This window comes from Gorilla gorilla, chromosome 15 (genome assembly GCF_029281585.2).
Source record: "Gorilla gorilla gorilla isolate KB3781 chromosome 15, NHGRI_mGorGor1-v2.1_pri, whole genome shotgun sequence".
NCBI lineage: Eukaryota > Metazoa > Chordata > Mammalia > Primates > Hominidae > Gorilla > Gorilla gorilla.
This window is the reverse complement of record NC_073239.2, coordinates 31,734,421-31,760,068: the sequence shown is the minus strand read 5'-3', so window position 1 is coordinate 31,760,068 and position 25,648 is coordinate 31,734,421. Positions and strand designations below refer to the sequence as shown.

At 38.9% G+C, this 25,648-nt stretch overlaps 1 protein-coding gene across 4 annotated transcripts in view; it reads right to left on the bottom strand.

The window, feature by feature from the left end:
* Nucleotides 1-25,648, bottom strand: part of STXBP6 (syntaxin binding protein 6) — a 238,706-nt gene that overhangs the window by 74,658 nt on the left and 138,400 nt on the right. The gene's annotated exons all lie outside the window — the stretch shown is intronic.

Sequence of the window (25,648 nt, the reverse complement as noted above, 5' to 3'; positions counted from 1 at the left end):
CTGAAATCCTCCTCATGCATTCAGTATTTAGTCCAAACTGATCTAAATATCTTTGATCTATATTTTTAGGTTAAAAGAACCCTAAAGAACATTGGCCATGTGCTTGTTGCCATCCTCTATGACATCCACGTGACGTGATACTACCTAGTAACAGAAAATTTACTACTGCTTGTGGATGGATGCCCTTTTACTCCATGTACAGGAATATATGAATATGGTTTTTGAGTCCCAGAAAATAAATCTGGTTTGCCTTTCATTTACAATTCTCAGATATCTGAACTTAGTGTTCATGAATTTGCACTTATCCAGGGTAAACATGCCTAGCTTCTTTCTCTATGTTAACACATTGCCTGGTCTCCTTACACAGTTGGTTAATCCCCCTCTTCTTCAGCTAGGTTAGTATCTTCTTCAGGGCAGGACACTCCGACAACACTTTCTGTATATGACCTAAGAAACTTCTACTTGCCCCAGTCGCTTTGAGTTCGCAAAAAAGGAGGGAAACATTAGCTATTTCTGATATTTTATTCTGATATAATTCTCAATTGGTGCCAATTTTTGAAATATTACATAGTGGTAAAAAACACCTTGCTTTGGAGTCAAAAAGACCCAGCTACAAGTGCCTGAGCTGCCATTTCTTATCTGTACGATTTTGGTTGGGATACTGTATACCGCCATGTTCTTATCTATAAAATAGGAACAATAACAGTAACTGTAAATCCAAGTTATTATAAAGATTATAAATGATAATGCATCTAATGACCTTAATACAGGACCTGACATATTAAGTATTCAATAAATGCTGGTTATCATAATAACCATCTCTGAGAAATCTTTGCTATCTAGAACTCATCTACAATTCAGATGACATGTTCTTGTTATTTTATTCTGGAATTTGGTGGTATTAATTACTCTGTGGATTGCCAACAATTCTGTTCACCCTTTATGACTTGTCATTTCACATTAACTTTAACTATTTACACATTTGCCAACACTTTGTGCAGTCTGAACTTATACCTGGTATTCAAAGTAACACTCTCACACTGTATCACATTATTCTTGTGCCACATGCATTTTAGCTACCTTCGAATTTTAAAAAACACCAATAAAGCAATTGAGAAGGACTTGTAACTAATAAGTAGATAAATCCAGATTAAAATCCAAGTTTCTCAACTCCTAGTCAAGCATTGTAGAATATCTTGCTGTTTCTTTCTTGAATCCAATCCACAGGTATTGAGCTATGCCTTCTACTTTCTGAACCCTCCCAAAAGAGTCATGAAGTCCCTTGCATTGAGTTTCCAAACAATAAACATGGAACTACAGAATTTCATCTAGCTTCTGTCCTACCCAAAGTGACATCAGGGCTCAAAGCATGAATGAGAAGGTATTTTGGCAGGAAAGGTATTATTTTACTTCCAGAAATGTATAAGCTCTTGATAGTTAAGGCCTTAACAAAAAGCCTCCTAAACTATTATAATACATATAACATTTCTCTACACTTTGGTGCTTTATTTCATTATGACTTTTATAAAAAGCGGTAAAGGTAAATCATGTATTCATCCTTTTTTTTTCCTGAAAATCAGCAAAATTCTGAACCTGTTAATTTATCATCACTAGCAACTAAGGAATTCTCAACAAAAAGTAAGCATCATACTTAGAACACATTCCCAACTATTAATTTTTCCACTTTCATGATTCAATTTTAATCTCATAGCAAAGATGAAAAGGTTTATGTTTTAGAGGAAATTCACTCTCCTCAGCCCTTCTTCCTAAAATCTATATTTGGATTCAACAGTCAGTGGTATGAAACATTAATGGAGGCTTCCATTGAGCCATTACTCTTTTTCTCTTTTTGTTTTGCAAACAGGGCTTATTAAATCTTTGCTGTAGGCACCAGGGATGAAGAACAGTGAGAATGTGCTGATGTGAAAGGTTTCACTGAACTCAGGCAAATCATTTCTGATTTGCCACAACTCCCTAATAGTAAATGCCCCAAAAGTATACTATTTGGGTGGCAAATATAAATTACCATCACATAAAACACACTAAAGGAAAACCAAAACCCACCCCTCTCCCTGTGCCAGGGGTTTAAGGCAGAGATGTTGACTGCAGATGCTTCCCACTAAGTATCGTCAAGTCAGCGTAAAGAATACATTTTTGGTGCTAATGCAGCTTGATGCAAGTCCTACTAGCAGTGAGGGAAGGAAATTGCTGCATATTTTAGGACACACTGCATTTCTTTATTTTTGCTATTCTCCACTCTATTTTAAGCTTAGACACACTCATACAAAATTAAGTTTAATACACAGTTTAAAGACATATAGTACACAATTTTAATAATTAATCACGTGATGATAAGGAAAGCAAAGCCAATATACGTCTGTTCTTCATGATTCATAGAAAAGGTAACCAAATTCCAGGTCAAGACCATGGTCTGAACACATGCCTTTACTTGTGGTTTCTCTTAAACCTCATTAAAGTGACTAAGGAGATTATCTTTTAAAGGCACAAACCCAAAGACAAATGAAATGGAAGAGAACACAACATCAACAAAACTTTGCAAGCTATATCGCAAATGGATAGGTGGTTAATGACCCAAACAGGCAAAAGAAAGCTAAAACCTAAGCCGGCAGTAGGGAAAAGCCACAAAGCAACCCACCCAATATACATCAGAGAATCTCCCCAAATCTAAGGATTTTAAGGCATCATCACTACCTTTGGAAGTAGGGGTGAGATAGAGCTAAGATAGAAAAAATGGGCCGGGTGCAGTGGCTCACCTCTGTAATCCCACCATTTTGGGAGGCCGAGGTGGGCAGATCATGAGGTCAGAGGATCGAGCCCAGCCTGGCTAATATGGTGAAACCCCATCTCTACTAAAAAATACAAAAATTAGCTGGGTGTGGCAGCATGTGCGTGTAATCCCTGCTACTCAGGAGGCTGAGGCAAGAGAATCGCTTGAATCCGGGAGGTGGAGGTTGCAGTGAGCTGAGATTGCGTCACTGCACTCCAGCCTGGCGACAGAGCTAGACTCCGTCTCAAAAAAAAAAAAAAAAGAATGGTTCAAAGTCTGTTCCAGAAAATATTTAGATGCCCCAATCCCTTTCTCTGCTTTTATGGGTAGGTTCCTGACTTTTCTAACCCTCTATGTACCAGACACAGTTTAGGGTAGTGGCAATGTATTAAAAATAATTACTGTTGTTGTTTTCTTCAAAGAGAACATTTGCATACTTGTTTAGAGTACCCTGCCCCTTTTCCTCTTTTTGTACTTAGCTCCCAGGACCCTGGCAGCCAGACCATACTTTTTACAGGCAGATTAGAAAACCCTTCCCTGGGGAATCTCACCTAGACAAGAAAAAAACCATGAAGATGGTGACATCAGGGGCTTCCCCATTAAACAGCACAGCCAGGCCACCTTATCATGAAGTCCCAGGTAACAACACCCAATGACATGCTCAGGGTTTCTAATTGACTTTTAAGGTCCTCTTCTTAAATATGAGCCAACCACCAAGAATCACTGAGCCAAGTCTCTAGCATGAAAGTTAGAGTCCTAAACTGACCGTCAAAAGCAACCAGGAATATACAGGGACTAGGCAGGGGGAAGAAAACTTAAAAACAACAACAATAACAACGCCTATCATTAATTCCCTCAGGAAAATAACAGAAGATGGTCTATTCATAAAACTAGAACAGGATGCTATAAGAATACCCAGAAAAGAACATCACACTCTGGGGACTGTTGTGGGGTGGGGGGAGGGGGGAGGGATAGCATTAGGAGATATACCTAATGGTAAATGACGAGTTAATGGATGCAGCACACCAACATGGCACATGTATACATATGTAACAAACCTGCACATTGTGCACATGTACCCTAAACTTAAAGTATAATAATAATAAAATAAAAAAAAGAAAAAAAAAGAATACCCAGAAAAGAAAAAAGTGTACTTACATATTATATGTATGTGTGTGTATGAATTTGTAAAGCTCAATTACTCAATTGTAAAGTTAGAAACTAAAGTTAAGAAAATCTCCTCCCAAAAATAGGGTTGGAAGACGGGAAAAAAGTAAAAAGAAATTAGAAGAATCAATCCAGGAGAGTCATACTAATCAGGATCCTTTGCAGAGAAAATAATTCATGTTATTTAGTTTTAGCAGAAATTATTTCTTACCATACATTAAATAACATAATCTCTAAGACAGCTAAAGAAGCACACTTGAAGTTGAGCTTTCAGTACAACTCCCCAGCTGTACCAGAGAACTAAGCCACAAAGGGAGCTTCACCTCTTCTAACATCCAGAGACTGCCTCCTGAAGTGGCAGACTGCCACTAGAGCCACTAATTCCAGAAGCATGTTATTACTGCCAAGATCAGGGAGTCATAGGTATTGCTATGGACTGCAAAGCCAGGCTGTGCCTGCCACAATCCATACAAGCAAAATGGATGACCAGCAGTCTGCTTCTTGACCTCACAAAGCTAGTGCCCAAACACTGGGATGCCTGCTAATGCTGTCACGGAGTAAAAAGCTTCCATGGCCATACCTGCCAACAAAACAGAAAGAAGTACAGTCAAATCTAAATCACATTCAGAACACTAGCTGCAAAAGATCTTAGAAACAGTGTCTATCCTTCTAGCCCCTGCAGTACACAAAGGTAAACTGGAAGGAGGTTGGCATGGATGTGGGATAATTCACAATATTCATCACAAGATCCTCAACATCTGAATAACAAAGTACTGAACAACAACAACAAAAAGATGCACATAGAAAACACGAGGGTCAGGTGGAGGAGGATCATGCATGAAATTAATTCAAGAAAATTAAAAAAAAATTAATTCCAACACTGAAGGGACCCACTAACTACTAGTACAATAGATGAAAAGAAACCACTCCTAGATATATTACTGTGAAATTGCTGAACACTAGGGATTAAAAGAAGATCTTACCAGCTTTCAGAGAGGAAGGGAAAAATGTCCTATAGAAAAGATAAGGAAATTAGCGTCCTTTTGGACTTCTAGAGGATACTGGAATCTAGAATACAAAGCCACAACATCTTCAAAAAATGTATTCCTTTGAAATAAATTGAAACAGTATTAAACAGGAGATTCAAGGCAGAGTTAGCCCCTATTTATTCTTCAGAGGGAGCAGTGCTATAGAGAGACAGGCACAAACTCCCAGCTGATTGCCCTATCCTTTATTTAATTTGGTACACTTATTTCAACTTAGAATTCTATACCCAGCCAAGCTAACAATCAAGTATCAGGGTAGAATTACATTTTCAACAGGCAAGTTGTTTGTGCCAGTGCACTGCTGCCATCTGGGCTCTATTTTGACCTTTATCCTGAAACTTGTCTTTACTTTTTTCCTGTGTTGAATCCCTTTTTCTTGTATCTGTCTTCCTCTTGCTCAGTTATGTCCTTATTCTCCAGGAGTTTCCTAAGAAAGGGCTCGTAATGTCTTCTGTGCACAGATAACTTTGGACAGTGTGTTAATTACGGATGCAAACAAGGCCTGAAAACAAATTAGGAGAAGAAACTGCTTCCACAAATTGTGGAGTCCTCCTAACAGACTTATTAACATTTCCTTTTTAGACAAAAAGTGCCTATTTAAATAAAGAATAGGGCAGTATATTGGGGGCTTGAGTCCATCTCTCCACAGTGCTGCTCCCTCTGAAGGATAAATAGGGGTTACCTACACCTTGAATACTCTGTTCATATCCTGTATATGGTTAGCCTGAATGTCAAAAGGCTAAGAAAATATTATTAAGACATTAGTAAATACCACAATTTCATTTCACACTAAAACCTCACCATTAATTCATTCCCTGTTCCCCATCCTGTAAAGAAAGAAAACTGTCAGGAGACCTGCCCGACCCTCTCTAAAGAAATTTACTTAGAATTCCTTATGAATACTATAATCTATCTCATTTCACTAAATAGAGGAAAACCAATATTCATTTTACCCCACTAATATTAGCCTTGAGGGTACCCATATTTCCTTTATATCTTAGAAAAGCTTATCTAGAAAAACTATTTAGGTAAAGCTTTGATTTGTTCAATACATACATAAAATCTCCCACACCAAACTAAAAGATGACTCTAATGGAATACTGTGTTCCTTCTCTTCTGACATTTCTATAATAAAACTTCTAATGTCTTGAACATGTAAGGCTTCTTCCATCTGATTATCCTGGTGCAGAACATTTCCTCTTCCTGGAATGACTTTCCTGCTCTTTCACTTTTTGTTAACCCCCATTAATCTTTCAGAGGAAAGCTCAAGAGCCACATACCCTGGAAAGCCTTCCTACGACTCCTGGACCAGATCAGGTTCCCTTTATAAATGTTCCTGGCTTTTAGTACTTTTCTTTCCTGGTACGTATCTCAGTATATAACTATATATGTTTGAAATTATTAGATTACCCCCAACACATGAACACATTAGGTTCTATGGGGTAGTGTCTGTCTTGCTCCCCCATGTATTCAGAGCATCTTATGCAATGCAGACAGTCAATACAAAGGTAATGTATACATTAGTTTTTTTTTAAAAAAGGAAAGAGGTCAGTAGAGAGAAAAAAAGTGGAAGGAAAACAAGGAGGAAAGTGGGGGGAAAAGAGGGTAGAAGAAAGGGGAGAGAAAGAAAAAAATTCTAGGTGCAAATTCTGATTTTAGGTGGAAGTATTTATTTTTAGAATTTTTTAAATTGATGTATCTAGCGAGCTATTCTGCTTTAGAAATTTCAGAGGTTGCCAGAGGACTTGGTAAATGAGCCAGATGTTTCTATATTCTTCAAGGGGGGAAATAATTCTGAGGAGGAAGAAATCATGGAGTTGCATCCTTAGAAAGCAATTCTGATTCTGGGCCAACCACACCCCTTGGTTTGAGTCTTTTTCTTCCCAGAAAAGTCATGCAGAGGGCAGGGCCCCCCGCCCCCTCTCCATGTTGTCTTCCATGAGCATTCGGAGCAGACTGCCAGAGCAGGTTTCTGAACTCTGGTCCTTGTGCTCTGGCATCCCATTGACAGCACTGAGTTGTAATCCTCTGGGCCACGCTGTTCCCACACTGGCTCCATCTGGCCTGCAGACCATGAGAGCTGCAATGGGCCACGTGGGAGAACATCAAATATGAGGCACATTACTAAGATGTTATCAAGCAGGAGCAGGGGCTTGGGCAGAAATGGGAGAGAGCCGAGTGGACCCTGCACGTTCTCAAGTATCAATTACTGTAACTAGAACTCCCACAGCCCTGAAGAGGGAGCAGAATGAGCCTCATTTTCCACATTCTGCTGCTTTGAAGTGCTCTGCTGAGAGACATTCAGCAGGAGAGCCCAGGAATGGCACTCTCAACAGCCAGGCTGCAGGGGGGCTTGGGCTGTCTCTCCTGCAGGTATGGTGCACACAACCTGACCACTGTTTTCTAGGTGAGCTGTGGTAGTAGATCCCAGAGACTCAAATGCCCAGAGATAGTGACTGTCTAAAAATTATTGATTTTGATCTAATGATAGTAATATTTACAGAGAAACTAGCCTTTCATATGAACAATACAGCTCTAATGACAAAAACAACAATAGCTAACACTTAGGATGTGAGTGCTTATTATGTGCCAGGACCTATTCAAAGTATTCTGCATATATTAACTTATTTAATCTTGGCCACAAACCTAAAGAACTTACCACTTAAATCCATTTTACACATGGAGAAACCAAGGTACACAAAAATTAAGGAATTTGCTCTAGACCACACAGCTAAGTTGCAGAACAGAGATCAGAGCTTTGGCTATCTGGCTTCAGGGTCTGTGTTCTTATTCGCCAAGCAGTGCTGTCTTGCTCAGTTGGGAAATTCCAAAGCACTTAAGAGTGTTAGGTAACAGGCAATATATATAAAAACAAAAAAGCCTCCACCTGTGCAAAATATGGGGTACTAATGTGGGACCTGTGACTTCCAATTACGACTAAAATTTTGTGAATAATCCCTAACACAAATGCCTAACAAATAAAAATTAGGGCTACAGGGATACTCAATGGTCAGTTACTTCATTTTGTTGTCTTCAAATGGCAATAAAATATATGTACCTCCTATTAACATTTTCCAGAAATTCCCAAATTAGAAAACAGACTTCCTTAGTAACTGTAAGATCACCAATATCGATGCATTTAAGGAACAGCTAGCTTTACAGTAAAATAATTCTAAGTCTGAACTTCAGTCTAGTCATTTCTCTTTTGGGTTAGTGGCATTTTATAAAAAGACCATATAACACAAAATGATAATTAAATATGAATAAGAATAAAAATCAGGACCAAGGATCATAGAAATAGGGTTATAGCATCAAATCAGGGAAAAGAAAAAAACATGTGTTATACAGGTTCTATGGTAAAAGTAGAATGGAAATAGATTAAGTCATGTTAGGGAATTTGAACATGGTTTTAGAAAATTAAGCAAGACTATTAAAATTCAGCTTGCATTTTAGAAATAAAAAAGTTTTTGCAGAGTTGAGGATTGCCTGAATGGAAATGGACAAAAAGACAAAGACCAATTTGGAAAGTATCTCAGGGTCTCATAAGAGAGAAGACGTAGGTCTGAAATAAACCAGTGTAAAATGATGAGGACTTAGGAACTCTCTTGAATGTAAAAGGTGAAAGAATTGGAAGACCAAGTCTAATGCTAAGATATCTAGGTTGGGGAAAGTGATTAGAGGGTGATGTAGTAAACCATGTAGGAATATACAAGGGGATGCCAGGAGGTGCTGTATTGGCCTGGATTTAGGTCAGGTGGAAATATTTACTAGATAACCAGGGCAGCGTGGACTAGAGATAGTGTAGTTAACTGCGGGAGAACCAGGAAAGGTCCGTGTCCCCCAGACAGGAAACTTAATGCTGATGAGAAGAGCCCTAAGCAGATTCCATATCCCCCAATCCATAGAACACAGCATTTTCTTTTGGCTATATTCATCACCTGAGAGTTTGCTTTGCTCACGTGTGTTTGCTTTATGGGGTACTTACCACATCTCACAACTCTGCCCACATCTGCATTAACTTTTCCCTATAGACAATGGGGCAGGGACAGAATACCCCTCTCTACCAGCCTAAGGAACTCTTGCACTGTGTACAAAGTGGTAGCTAGCAGACGAAAGGCTCATGGAGACTGTGGCTTCCCAATTGCACAACTTCCCTGAATCTTTATTTTAAAAGTTTTCCATTCTAACTCTTCTCTTTATTTCTCTCTGTTTTTTTTTTTAATACTCAGGAAAATTTCTCTAGCTCCTTCCATATCATATCCCACTGGTTTTATGATATTTGCCTTGAGCTTGTCTGGCTATTTTTCTTTCTCGTGTGTTAGTACTAACCTCTAAAATGAGATTTTTTTCTAAGCGAATAAGCCCAAGTCAATATCTCTATTTTTATCTCAAACACTAACCACGGTCCACGTGTTAAGCTACTAAATGTTCCAAAGAACTGTTTTTCTCACAGAAATCAGTCTAATTTATAGTTGGCCAAAATAGTGGTATTTTCCAATATCAGCAGCAAAGGAGCAAGGCACAGAACACAAAAGTGTCCAGATTTTTTTCATTGTGAAATGACCATTTGATTGACTGTAGCCAGGAAATAAAAACCACAAGGAATTCCAACATGTTAACACTGTTTATCCCTGCCTAATTGTACCATTAAGGAAAAGAGATTTAAATGCAATGTGCTTACATTCTATCTAGAGGGCCCATTCTTCAGTTCTGACTTCAACAACAGGACTAGGTTTACTGGCATTCATGTCCAGTGAAAGGAAGGCGGTTAGGAGGAGTCGCACTAACTTTCTCTTCTGTTAAGAGCTCCCGTAGCACTCAGCCACTCCTGGTGGTGTACCCTTGTGTTGGGTAAGCTACCCATATGCCAAATGCTTTCTAGTAGAGGTCCAGACACACACAGGATTGAGGTCAGAGTCATTCACAGACATTTGAAGATATGAATAAAAAAACAAATCCTCTCAAATACACAGAAGATAGGGTAGGGCTTCCATTATAATAGTAAGTCAGAACACTAAATGTTAAAAGTGGTAGCTGGAGCAATATCAGAACACAGGCTCTGCAGGCAGCTCACCTGGGCTGACATCCCTCCCTTCCTTCATTAGTTGTGTTATCACAAACACGCTGCCTAACCTCTCTGAGCATGAGGTCCTCACCAGTAACAGGCAAAAATTATACTTCCTCTTTGGGTTGTCTTGAGGAGTAAACGAGATAATTTATGTAAAGTGATTAACACAGTGCCAGCACACAGAACTCACTGAACAGTAGTTACATTAATTACTGTGTTTGTCAAAATCATTATTAGACACCAAAAAGAAGAGTGTGGGGTGTCTTTGGAGGGGCTAGAGTATGGGCTACAAGAAGGATCTCTCCAAGCTCAGAAACCTAAATACAGCATAGGCAGCAGCATTTCTGACATGAATGTCCTGGAAAGAGGATGATTTCTTCAGCCTTCCAGATGAATTCTTCAGCCTTCAAAAGTCCACGATCTAGTGTGGTCCCAGGATGTGTGTTCACCTGCCAGCCTGTTGGCACTTAGCCATTTTTGCACTGGCTGTGGCTCTTTCCCACACTGATATTACTAATGACATGACAGACTCAAGTTTTGCTCTACCAAGAAACATATATATATGCCACAATTCAATTTTAGGCTCTGATTCCGGAGTCCTGGGGTGTAGCTCCTTATTTCAAGAACATAACCCGCTGTCAGCTTCCTCCTATTCAAGGAGGGTTTAAACAATCAGAGATTTGCTAATATGCAGTTACCTGGGTCCCACTCAAACCTACTGAAAATGAATCTCTTGAGAAAGAGAGAGGAACCCAGGAATCTGCATTATAACAAGCAGCATTGCATGCATATTAAGATTTGAGAACCACTTACTTTAAGGGCTCATAATTTAGTAGAGGATACACACATACAAGCTTTCTAAAATATCTGGCAGTCTCTGACAGGTACCATAATAAAGATATGGAGTACAGAGGCAGAACAGAGGAGATAAAGTCATTCCAAACTGGTAGATCTAGGAGAACCTCTCAGACTGGGAACTTGGAAGGTGGTTAGGATTAACAGCAGAAAAAAAGCTGGGCTAGGAATGAGGAGAAAAGGAACACAAGAGTTGTCATAGGTAGAGGAAACCAGGTGAACAAAAGCATCCGGAGTAAGCATGTCTGGGGTATGTCTGAGCTGGTAAGTGTTAGTGGGGCCCAAGTGAGTGGGCATTTGGGGAGGGGGTTACTATTTCAGGTAGAGAGAGGAAGGCTGTGAGACATAAGACTAAAGGCCTTACACACCAGCTGGGGTCCGAGTTCTAGTGTCTCTTGGTACTAAATCACTGGGAGGTTTCTGCAGAAAAGTAATATCAGATCTTAGGCCCACATTTTAGAAACTTTGGATTTCCAAAATCCAAAAAGCGATGGAAACCAAAAGATTTTTTTAGGCTGGGTGCGGTGGCTCACGCCTGTAATCCCAGCACTTTGGGAGGCTGAGGCGGGCAGATCACGAGGTCAGGAGATTCAGACCATCCTGGCTAGCACGGTGAAACCCTGTCTCTACTAAAAATACATAAAATTAGCCAGGCGTGGTGGTGGGCGCCTTTAGTCCCAGCTACTCCGGAGGCTGAGGCAGGAGAATGGCATGAACCCGGGAGGGGGAGTTTGCAGTGAGCCGAGATCACGCCACTGCACTCCAGCCTGGGCGACAGAGCGAGACTCCGTCTCAAAAAAAAAAAAAAAAAAAGAAAAAGAAAAAAAAAAAAAAAGAAAAAGTTTTTTTTATATATCTCCTTTGTTGGCAAAATCTATCATGAAATGAAGTCAGGTTACTTATAGTCATTATCTATCCAACTTGTGAAAAATATTAATGTGTTTGAGTAGGGGTGCTGCATTGAACCCCACCTGGAGATGTTACATAAAATTTAGTTCAAGTACTACACAAAATTTCTGAACTCAGAAAAAATTTTGAATTCCACAATACACCTGGGATTAAAGTTTCGATGAGGGATTATGGATCTTCACAAACAACAGGAGAGGTTTAGTAGGCTCTTGATGTTTTAAAAGTCCAAGGGAGTCTTTTAAGAGGTGACATATAAGTGTGGGTAATCAGACCACGGCTCCTTCTGTTCTATTTTCTATGACCACTTAATTGCTGTGGTGGTTTGGCCAAGGGAAGTTGCCTACAGACTAAGTGGCTTGGCTCTTATAATAATTCTTAATTATTATCAGTTGTTGCCTCCTGGTCCCCTGAGTGTAAATAAACAAAGGCTATAATGCTGCAGATTGGAAAATCGGTGGTGAAGTCATGTAGACAATGGTTGTTTCATCTTTGCATAGCCATCTGTGTATGCGTGTGTTTCTGTACACGAGGTTTAGCAATCAGAGCTGCTGAGCTCCTTAGAAATCATTTAGTTCAACTTGTTCAGACCACAGATGAGGAAACTGAGGGTGGAGGAAAAATGTTCTTTGCTAGAGACCTCAACTCGGAAGCTTTCACAAGTAACATTGACCGAGCATCCCAGGTTTGCATTCTGAGTACAAGTTCTTACAGGACAAGGGGTCCATTATGACTAGAAATTGACACATACAGGAAGCATTTAATAAATACTCTTCAACTGTGATTCTCATAATCTCACCACTGGGTAATAATATTACTGAACCTTACTGAACCTCACTGAACCACATGCTTTTTTAACAGAGTATTGAAACGGTAAGGGATGGCTGGGTGCGGTGGGTCATGCCTGTAATCCCAGCACTTTGGGAGGCCAAGGCGGGCGGATCACGAGGTCAGCAGTTCGAGACCAGCCTGGCCAATATGGTGGAACCCCATCTCTACTAAAAATACAAAAACTAGCTGGGCGTGGTGGCATGCGCCTATAGTCCCAGCTACTCGAGAGGCTGAGGCAGGAGAATCGCTTGAATACAGGAAGCAGAGGTTGCAGTGAGCTGAGATTGCACCACTGCACTCCAGACTGGGCAATAGAGGGATACTCCGTCTCAAAAAATAAAAAAACAAAACAAAAAAAGAAATGGTAAGGGATTTAGGTTTGAGTGCTGTCAGCCACTCACATGAAGGAAAATAAAGAGAATACCAAAAGCATTCTTTTTTCTTTAAAGGCATTTATGTTTATATAAAGGCATTAAATTATACACAAGTATGTGTATATGCATATGCAGACTCCTAGAAAAACCAGAGGAAAACAAAATTGACTCTTACCAAACCTCTATAGAAGGAAGAATTTCTATGCTCAGAGGCTTCATTACATAGGCATGATTGATTATACCACTGGCCATTGCTGATCAGCTTGGCCTTCAGCCCTTCTCCCTTCCCCAGAGGTTGGGGGTGGAGATAAAAGTCCCAACCCTCTAATGCTGCCTTGGTCTTTCCAGTGACTCTGAACCTATCAGATGAAAAAACACACAATAGACAGCACTTTGAAGATCTCAAGGATTTTAGGCATTATGAGCTAGGAACGGTGGATGAAACCAGTATATATAATACCACCACAACTGTACATAAATTTGATTTCTAAATTCATTTCAATAAAATTAAAGCACTATATTAAAGAAAAAGTCAATAGTAACTTGTCTTCCCCTTTATTCCAGTAAGAATGTTTGGAATATAGTTCCTAGGAAATAAGAAAATTCAAATTACCACAGACATTACAGAGACATGTTAACAAACTTTTCAGAGAAATTATTCCATGCCAGGAGAAATTAGGAGTGCTTTTTTCCTTCACCAAGTAACAATTAGAATCTTGTGAGGTGGCCACTATCATAATCACCATTTTACATAGGGCACCAAGAAAGTGAGTAACTTATGGCCGGGTGTGGTGGCTCACGCCTGTAATCCCGGCACTTTGGGAGGCTGAGGTGGGTGGATCACCTGAGGTCAGGAGTTCAAGACCAGCCTGGCCAACATGATGAAACCCCATCTGTACTAAAAATACAAAAATTAGCTGGGTGTGGTGGCACATGCCTCTAATCCCAGCTACTCAGGGGGCTGAGGCAGGAGAATTGCTTGAACCTGGGAGGCAGAGGTTGCAGTGAGCCGAGATCGTGCCACTGCACTCCAGCCTGGGCGACAGAGCGAGACTCCGTCTCAAAAAAAAAAAAAAAAAAGAATTTGAACCCTGGCTGTTCAGCTCTTGAATGGTGCTCTTAGACACTATGCCATGCAGTATCTTACCTCTGAAGTGAGAAGGTCCTTGGATATCATTAGTACCAACTCCCATAAAGAGAAATACAGAGAAGTTATGCAACTTGCTAAACACCACACAGCAAATTATCTAATAGGTGAACAAAGCGATATGCTTTAACAGGCTGTAATTTACAAACACTAAGAAAGATTAAAATGATTGCAAACAATCTTAGTTTATCTGCTTAATTTTGTTCCTATAATTAGATTTTTCTTTTTTCATTTTCTTAGAACCTATACTAAGAGAAAGGCATATTTCTGTGGTCTACAGAGAGCACTTACATCCCTGAAATCCTAGGGCTAGCAGATGTAAGCTCTTTCCTCTCAGTTCTATCAGAACCACGTTTCAACCCAGGTGGGGAAACATCATCAGGGAAATGTCCTCATCAAAGCACCTACTGGGTGTGGCACTATCCCAGGCTTTGTAAAACATCGGACTCCAACAGAACTCTCTGAACTACAGGAAAGCAGTATAAGAGTCAAAACAAAATAAAACCACTTGCCAACAGCAAGAAAGAAGCTCTGCGTATGCTTATTTTCTAATCTATCATGAAGTCCAAAATAAACTCCAGGCTTCCTCATCACATCTGATATAGATTAAGGGAGTCAGATCTCTGTTGGGAGAGAAATGTTGGGAAAGCTCTACACCAAATAACTGGGCTAAATGACAAGAGAAAGTTCTACAAAATTATTCCCCCGAGCTACTGTGGCTTAGTCATGCCCAGTTTTTCAGTGTGCTACTTAGAGGTTTCTGGACCCATCTCATGGGATCAAAAAAGAAGGAAATGAGGTCCATATCAGACTGTGAAAATGACAGGATGTTGCGATTAAAATCATGGAAATAAACGACCTCCCCATCCAGGACAGAAGCATCAGCCTGTCCTATAAGGCAAATACAGTGTCTGTCTTTTCTAAAGGAACCAGGACTCCCAGTGGCCCAGTTGTGACTAAACATCAGAAATAAATGATAACCAACAAAGTCTAAAGCAGAGATGAAGACAGTAAAAACTGGGATGCATGCATAATTGGAAGGAGGAGCAATTCTGCTTGTAGCAGCACAAACTGTTACCGCTGGACAGACTAAGTCATGAAATTTACAACTTAAAGCAAGAATCTCATATTAAAAAGCCAAACCTCAAAATGGAAAAGGGAATTTCTAGTCTCATTTAAAATAAAAGGAGGAAAAATAACTTTTATTTGAACCGTATAGACAGGATTTTTTTTTTCTCTGTTTTTGGCTTTTTTACCTACTAAAACGCAGGACTAGTAGAAGTTATATTATTAACATTTTCTTTCATTCTATAAAATTGAAATGTCCTCAAATCTAGTGATTTACAATCATTTTAGACAAACACTGTTTTTTGAGATTGAAAAAAATAAATGAGTGGATTTCTACAACATACCCACTAGCATGGCTCCCCCCCAAAAAAAGACTGGCTATATTAAGTGAAAGCTAGGATTTGGGGCAACCCTAACACTTACACATTTCAAGCAGAGTGTAAAATATTACAACAACTGGGAAAACTATTGGCAGTTTCTGAAAAAATTAGGCATAACATTCCCATGATGCAGCAGTTCTACTCTGATCTGTGTACCTGGGAGAAATGAGCACATATGTTCACAAAGAATAATACTAGAATGTACAAAACAACTTTATTCATAATAACCCAAAACTGGAAACAACCCAAATGTACATCAACAAGAGGATAAATTATGACATACCCATACAACAGAATACTGTCAGCAATTAAAAAGAAGCTATACTAACACATGAAACAATATGGATGAGTCTCAAAAACGTACTGAATGAAAGAAATCAAAACCTAAAAGAGTTAATATACACTCTGTGATTCCACTTATTTGAACTTCAAGAACAGGCATAACTATGGTGATAAGAATCAGAATAATGTTTATTTCTGATGATAGGGGCTACTGACTGGAAAGGGGAATAAAAGAGGTTCCTGGGATGATGCAAATGTTCTGTGTTTTGATCTGGGTGGTGTTCAAATAGGTGTTCACATATGTAAAATATCAAGCTGTACCCTTAAGATGTGTGCATTTTACTGCATGTACATCATGCCTCAATGAAATGAATGAATCAAAAGCATTTACTTTTCTTATTACAATAAATGTTTTCCATTAATTTGATATTTGTATATCTGAAAGACAATTAAAACATTTTAAGAAATGTAAGAAATTTAAGAAATACCTACTTTTTGCTAATGAAAGGATGAGTGCAATGATTTAGCTACAAGAATAGTCATCATAAAATGGTCTCTTCCAGGCAAAAATTAGAAAAACAGATTTAAATATCCAATGATTGGGGACTAGTTGTGGGTATATTTATGTTAGAACTCCATGCCTGAACTAAATTAAAATGCTGTAGTAATATTTGCCATAGACATGGAATGATAAGATACAGCAAAAGAAAAAGCTGGATATAGAGTGTATATGGTTGCTATGGACTGAATATTTGTCCCCCACCTCGCTCTCCAAGTCATATGTTGAAGCGGTAATCCCTAGTAAGGCTATATTTGAGACTTGAGACTTATTATTTTGCCTACCATAAATGCTTCGTTAAGTAACCTAAGAATGAGGACCACCTCATTACCTTTTGGGTAACATCACAGCTCTACAGACAGACAGCTGATGACTAATTATCAAACATTCACTAACATATTAGAGCTTGATGATGTACTGAGTTACGTAAACTATTTGTCTCTTTCTTTCCATTAGTTTTGTAGCAGCCTTGGTTGTAGTCAATTAGGCCTATTTCCTAACAGAACAGAAAAGTGTAAGAAAGTTAATCAAGAAATAAAACCCCATAATATCTCCTAAAGTGAAGGGGGTTGATGAGATGGGTATAGCAGAGTTTCTAGGGATACTGCTTCATTTAAAACTTTTCTGTTCAAAGGTCATTCCAATGGCTCTTTGTATAAATACCAGAGTAGTGGCAGGTCTTGGGTTAAATCTCTATATACAACAGGTGATCCATAGAATTTTACCAAGGACTATAATGAGTTATTTAAAATATTTTGCAATATTTATCTTTGAATAAGATTTCACACTTCATTTGAAGACTGGTGGATCTATGAAAGATAACTACTAATCACACAGAGAAGTAGCTCACAACAAGCAACTTGTGATCATTTAGCAGAGGATTAAAAAATCTTTTACTAACCAAGATTTCTTTATTGAATTCCTCTGAATTACCACATGTGCTTGAGGCTTTGCAGTGAAATTTCTGGATTTGTTAGAGCTCTCATTTTTGGTGTTTGCCTTTGATTTGATTATTCTCTGTTTTGTTTGTTTGTTTGTTTGTTTCATTGAGACAGTGGTGAACATAGGCTGGATGATGTACTCTGAGAATCAAGATCACACAGGCATGGCTAGGTGTTTGAGCTCCTGTCTAAAAGCCTTCTCTTCTTTAACTGCCCAAGTACCTGGTCATTGTCTCTCTGATGGCCCTTGTCACTTACTGCTTTACATTACATGTATTTAACTTTATATTTTCTCTCTTCTATACTGTAAGCCACTTAAGAACAGTGTTCATCTTGATTTTTTTAGTACTGCCTAACAATCCCTTAAACAAAGTTCTTAATAAATATTTGTGGGATGAGTCACAACTGGTACATAACTGAAACTCCACATTTTAAAATGCCTAACAGTTCACATAGAGACAACCAGAATATCCAAGTGACATTTTGCCATTGTCAAAAAATAATCTACAAAATAATGCTATATTTTGTTATTTATAACTTAGGGATCTAACACAGATGGATAAAAAAGAATATGAACTTAAAAACCCAGTTTAAAGCAAAACTTCACCATTCACTCCAGTTAAAAACCTGTACAAATTACATAACAGTACTGAGTTTCAATTTTCTCATCCATAAAAATAGGGATATTACTTACGTCACAGAATATTTGCTGGGATTAAGTGAGCATTCTTGTGAAAGGGCATCTACATGTATACACTAGTTTTATCTTTCTGATTCTGCTTCTCCTTCCCATCCTGACCAAATCTTCATTTTCTTTGCTACATTTTAAGAGTTTGGCTGACCAAACCTGGACAGGTTTTGGTATAGTCCCTTTGGAGCAAGAATGATGACATTCAGTCACACAACTCAAGGGCTGGCTTCAGGGTATAGGCAAAGATGTCAGAGGTTTGGCATCAGGAACATCGCTCTTGTGAGTGGCCTTGTCACTCGCTCATATGAGAACCAAAACAAGTAAGAAACTGAAGTAAACTATCTTCCCCGAATCCCACATCTCCAATTCAAACACAGTCCCAAAGTCATTTTATAGATTTTATGTGAATAATATAGGTGAATACATCCAGCCACAACTTCATATCTAAGCGGTTAAGTCAATTACCCCATCTACGTTGACAGGGAACCACTGTTCTAATATATTAGGTTGGTGCAAAAGTAACTATGGGTTCTGCCATTAAAAGTAATGGGTATAGTTCTAGGAAATTATTTTTTTGTAGAATATTACTTTTAATGGCAGAACCCGCAATTACTTTTGTGCCAACCTAATACCTGTTATATATCTGTTCTGGACTAAAGTGTGTCCCGCCAAAAATTCAGACTTTGAAGCTTTAGCATCCAATGTGACCGTATTTGGAGATAGGGCCTTTAAAAAGGTAATATTAATTGAGGTCCATAAGGATGGGGTCCTAATCCAATAGGAATGATATCCTTGTAAGAGGAGGGAAAGATACCAGGAGTGCATGACCACAGAGGAAAGGGCATGTGAGGACACAGCACAAAGGCAGCAGTCTACAAGCCAGGAAGAAAGTCCTCTAGAAATCATCCCCACCAGCACCCTGACCTTGGACTTCCAGCCTCCAGAACTGGAAGAAAATAAATTTCTGTTGTTTAAGCCATCCAATCTGTGGTATTCTGGATATGGCAGCCCTAGCAGATGAATACAGCATCCAAAGCAGTTCTATTTGATTAGAGAAAATTAGATTTGATTAGAAAATTACCATCTCATTCAAATATTGGTTATTAGAAAGGATGTTGAAAGACCCCAGGCTGAGAGTTCAGGACTTGGGTTTGCTACTAGTGACAATGTGGCCTTGGGTAAATAATTTAATTTCTTTGTATCTAAGTTTCTCATATATATAGGTATCCTTTCCAAATAGAAAATTCTGTGTTTTATTTGAATCTTCCATGGTTTGTATAAGTTTTTCATTGGAGACCAGAAGAGAGACAGGATAGAACCATCTCAAATAGGATTAATTCAGACTTATCCATTCTTTTGGGCTGTTTATTCCAAAGTCCCTATTATGTCTTAAATGTCAAGAGACTTCAGTTCAAATCTCAGGATGGCCTTTACACAAGATACCCTCAGGTCAGGTTATGTACATCATCAAAACTTCAGTTTTCTCATCAGTAAAATAGGCTTGTAATACCTACTTACAGGAGTGTTATATTGTTATTTAGGAGGAACATGAGAAAGTTGTTCCAAAGTGCCTAGAATGCAGCAGATGTTTAATATGTTTGTTGAATTTGGGTCTTTCTGCACACTCTTCACCCTCAGATTCTGGTCCTTTGCTCTCCTATTCCTGCCTGTCTAACAAAGAAAACCTTGGGAATCTATAGGAAGCCTGCTATTCAGACCTAAAAATAACATGCAATCTGTGGCTCTGTGACCTATGTAGCAAAAACTGCCAAAGGAGGAAGAGGACCATGAGGTTAGTTGTCTCGATCCAGTTCTGCATATTGTACAATCCTCTCTAAGCTGGACTCACCTTCATTTCTAAAATGCTGTCTTTCATTTACTTCAACAAATGAATACATAAGACATTTTATGTGTCAGTTCCTACCTAAACAAAACCTTCAAGGGATACACAATGTAAGACCAAGATAGGATGTACTTGTAGTTGAAGCTCACAGAACTTTTCCCTTCCACACCTGTGCACCTGCATGAACATCTTTTACAGAATATGGTGTCAAGATATAATGGGAGATAAATTGTGGGCCACAGAAATCATCTTATCCATTGTAATAAGTAGTAGTTATAGAAACCTGAGGGTACAAACTTTGAGTAGAAAAAAAGACATGCAGGAATACACATAGAATACTCAATCAAACATCTCTAATTGTTATCATTTGTTAATGATTTAATTTCCCTAGAAGGTCAATGCATCTTGATTAAATATTTGTTTCCCATCCAAATAATTAGGTTTTTTAAAAATCATTTTCATCCCTTAATTTTTTAAAAGGGTCTTAGAATGCTATTTTTTCTCAATCCAAGCCTTACTACTACAAAATGAATGATATTATGTGTTACTTTTCAATTTACATATAAATTTACCCTATAGGCTAAAAATATGCAGGGTTAAAGACATATTAATGATATTCTACAATGCAAAAAAATTTAAAACTCAGGTAGGTGTATGGCATGCATTTTACTTAGTCTTTTATACGAGGCCATATTAATAATTTTTTATATAGTGTAATCCAATCAATAGGCCAAAAATAGTCACTGTCTCAACTGACATTGATGATGATCATCTGTGTGCAGAAAATATATTTAGCTTCCTATGTTTGGGGAATTTCAAATGCAGAGTACCGTATATTTTAGCAATGTTCCTTTAAAAAAACTGTTATTTTTAAACTCATTTGACTGAGATATTTTAAAGGATTGTTTTGTTATGAAATCTAACCTGAGAATGGGACATGCATAACAAATTTTCATTTAAAGCTGAAGGAAAATGAAGGATAGTGCTGAATTGCAAGTTGTCCATATCAAGTGGTTCCCTCACTACCGGCAATATTGCTAAGTCAAATTTCTAAGCTGGCAGTTGACTTTTTACTTTTTCTGTATAGTAAATTGATGTAGTAGGAAAATATCAGGTCAAGGAGATGAGTTGTCTACTTCACTATGCCCTCTAAGAGGAAAAACAAAGAAAGCAGAAACTACTCAATGAACAATAAAGATACAGATTTGGAAGCATTTAAAAAACAAGTTTAGAAATATACAAGCAGTGCTATCATTCATATGTGGGAACTAAAAAAAAGTGGATCTCATGGAGGTAGAAAGTAAAATTGGGGTTAACAAAAGCTGGGAAGTGTAGGAGGAAAAGGGGAATAAAGAAGAATAAGAGTTGGTTATGAGTACAAAAATACAGTTGGAAGGAATATGTTCTAGTGTTTTATAAACAATAGGGTGACTATAGATGTCAATAATTTATGTATATTTCAAAATAGCTAGAAGAAAAAATTTGCGATGTTCTCAACATGAATAATAAATGCTGGAGGTGATGGATATCCTAATTACTCGGGTTTAATCATTACATGTTGTACACAGGCATCAATATAACACATACCCCAGAAATCTATATAGTCATTATGTGTCAATAAAAAATAAACAAGTGAAAGGATATACATGCAGGTATGAAATTTTTATTTAGAAATTTATAAAAGGGGAAATTGCTTCCATTATAATGTACAGTGCAAAGAGCATTATTAAAGTACACAGTTGTCTATATATCACCGCAATTATATAAAAATGTCTTAAGGGTATTAGAAAAGATTGGAAAAACACACCAACATGTTAGCATTTTGAAATCAGAATTGCCATGAGAGAGTCTTTGAATTTTATGTGGCTTCTCTTCTTTTCCATACTTCTAAATTTATTTTCTTCTTTTGTGGCTAATTACTCACAGATTTAATTTCTTAAGAATAAAAATATATAGCCTTTTAATAAGCATTTAAAAAAATCTTATAACAAGTAGTTACACTGAATTCTACTTGTATTTGAAGGGACAATGTTGATAACATTCTGTCCATGAAAGAGACACTGATATTAGTTCCTCTTTTTAAAAGTTTTTTTTTTTTTTTTTAACCAAACCCTTGTTTTTCATTTCCTCTGCAATGTGCTCCTCCTCCTCTCTTAGATTGCTAAATGTTGAGCATCCCAGGTCTCTGTCTTGGCTACACTTTCTTCCTGGGTCATCTTAACCATCCAGAGCATCGCTTCAAACACCACTTCAAAGCTAAGGAACCCCAAATCTGTATCTCACGCCCACAGCAACTCCCTGAGTTCCAGGTTGCAACCCCTAAGCAACGACCCCATTTGGGTGTTTGTAACAGGCCTCACAAGATAACACGGCCTAACAGCATCAATGATTTGCTACCTCCTCTGTCTCCTAGTCTTTGCTAATCCACACCTCCTCAAGTCTTTCGTCTTTACGATAAATAGTATCACCACTCAGCTGGGTACACTGAAGACCTAGAAATTATCCTTGATTCCATTATTTTCCTTACCATCTTACCCAACTCAATCTTTTAGCACTACTTAGTGCTCTACATATATCCTGAATACCACACTGGTCCCCACTTCTGTGCTTTCACTTGGCCCAAGACACCATCACATTGCCACTGGACCTCTGCACAAGCCTCCTAAGTGGTATACACGCTGATCCCATTTGCTTTCATAAGAGCCAGAACGTAAAACATACCATGCCATGTCTTTGCTTAAAAACTGCCTCCCTTGTACTACTATGTGTATAGAAGCTCCAGATCATGGCTGTTGACAAGGCCTTATAGGATCTGGGCCCACCACCCCTTCAATCTTGTTTCTTCTCCACGTCCACTGTGCTCTAGACATGCTGACCTTTCTTTGGTTCCTCAATTGCATCAAACATTTTGTGCTTTTTGTCCCATCTGCCTGGAAAGCTCTTTCTCAGGTCTTCCTCCACAAATGGTCCTTCCCCTACAACTGAGACCAAAACAAAACTGAAACTTGTCCCAATTTCCTCATAAGGCTTGTGTTGCTCCAGGAACACCAGACTAGCAGCAGCTTTCAGGAGCTCCAACAGCCCTCAAGCAGTCAGAGGCTCGGCTGAGCTGCAGCATTCACAAAAAAGGCTGGTTATTCCTTGTGGTCAGGTTCCACAACAGGCAAACCCCATCACCCACCAGCAGCTAAACTCTAGATTACACAGCTCAAGGACAAGTTAATGGGATTTGGCAGAACATTAAAGAAGAGAAGAAACTACAGAAGAAAAATGCACTGAAAATAGAAATAGGTAAAATACACAGTAGTAAAATTTGTGCCAGCTAAATACATCAAACCATATTTACATTTCTGTGTTATCTTTAGGGACAAGCAGGAAAGAAGACACAGAGTCACTGATGTATTTCTAAATTTGTTCGAATCTGCATTTGACTTTACCTTCAGCATTCTTGAAAGATCAGAATATGAACATCTGTAGAATCAAAGGTGCTACACATTGGCACATAAGCCTGGCCTTGAATAAGGTCAACTTACAAACCTCAGGTTTGCGAGTCAGAACCCCTTTCACAGGGGCACTCCAGCCCCAGCAGCACATCATGCGTGGAGCGCTTTCCAGTTCACACCAGCCAATCCACATGAGCCTCTGTGGTTCTCACAACAACCTAGATATTTTCCCCTTATTTTACAGATGTGGGAACTAATGTCCAGGGATTAACTGCAACTTGGTCAAAGACTCAATTATAAAGTAAGACTAAAGTCTGTTCTTCTCAGTCCTAGCACTTTAGAAAATAAAACTGTTAAGGTGGGGCATGGTGGTTCGTGCCTGTAATCCCAGCACTGTAGGAGGGCAAGGCAGGTGGATTGCTCGAGCCCAAGAGTTCAAGTCCAGCCTGGGCAACATGGTGAAACCCCAACTGTACAAAAAAATAGAAGAAAAAAATCAGCTAGGTGTGGCGGCTAGTTGGTGGCAAGGCCAGATCTAGCATGTATCCTGGATTCCAGAGCATTGTACTTACCAGATATGAGAATTTTTTTTTTTTTTGACAGTCTTGCTCTGCTACCCAGGCTAGAGTTCAGTGGTGCAGTAGCTGATGACACCACTGAACTCTAGCCTGGGTAACAGAGAAAGACTCTGTCAAAAACTAAAATAAAATTTATCATACATGGTAAGTACAATGCTCCGGAATCTAGGAGATATGCTAGACCTGGCCCTGCCACCAACTAGCAAGTATGACCTTGAGTGAGTCACCTTAATTTGGGCCTTAGTTTCCTCATGTGTAAAAATAGGTATAATCACATCTGCTTAGCTCTACCACAGGATTGCTTTAAGGAGCAGTTGAGACCTCTGATCACATCTCCTACCACTTGTCCCAGGTCACCGCACCCATCCACACTGGCCTCACAGCTCTCCTCAGGTGAAGCACACGCCCGCTTCAGGACCTGTGCTTGCTCTTCTCTTGATATCCACAGCTTGCCTCTCACTTGCTTCATGCCACTGCTCACATGGCCCCATGTTAGAGAGGCCTTCACTGACTACCCTCAGTAAAACAGCAACCCTGCCCCCAATCTACACTCCTTTTTCATCTATGTTGTTGTATAGTTAGTTAACATATTTCTTCTCCATTTGATGTATTTGTCTCCTCACAATTGGATTACAAATTTCATTAAAGCCAGAGTTTTTGCCTTTGTTGTTCATTGCCTGGTATCCCTGCAGCCTGCTGCAGTGACTGACACAGAGCATACCCTTTAAACAATCATCTAATAAATGGATGAAAAATGGAACACACCACTTACATGAATAAATGTATTGTGATTATCATCTTCTAGTCCCTTCTGGGACTGTCTACCATAAGAGAGGTTAGGTATGGTATGCTTGGTCTTAAAATCCATATCTTTGAGCAGGATAAACTTTGCAACTCACAATGTTACATAGCCTAGCAGGTCAAAGGACTAGAAAACACATGTATGTATATGATAATTAGCTACTAGGACCTAAGTTTAACAAGATAAATCCTAGCAAAGCCCTCAAATCTTCTACTTCTAACTCTACTGCTAATATCAGAGATGTTAAAACAACCACTACCATGCAGAATTGCTATGGCTGTGAAAATGTCAGAGAGTAAAAACAAAACTCCTCACAACAGAGGAGCCTCTAACAGACAAAGTGTTCCTAAACAACCCAGTGGCCACTTGTGAGAAGAAAAGCAGGGAAAAGAATGGAATGGTGGTGGTATGGTTTTAGCTGTTATCTGTAACATTAAAAGAGAGAGAAGGAAGAAATCTAGCAAAACATTAAAACTCGATATGCTTTTCTACAGGTTTGAACTATTTCATAATTAAGAAAACAGGCTAGGTGCATTGGCTCACACCTGTAACCCCAGCACTTTGGGATGCCAAGGTGAGAGGATCACTTGAGCCCAGGACTTTGAGACCAACCTGGGCAACATAGTGAGACTTTGTCTCTACAAAAACAAACAAAAAACAAAAAAAAATTATCCAGGCATACTGGCACATACCCATGGTCCCAGCTACTCAGGAGACTGAGGCAGGAGGATCATTTGAGCCCGGGAGGTCAAGGCTGCAGCAAGCCACGTTTGTGCTACTGCACTCCAGCCTGGACAACAGAACAAGACCCTGCCTCAAAGAAGGAAGGAAGGAAGGGAAAGAAGGGAAAGAAAGAAGAGAGAGAGAGAAAGAGAGAGA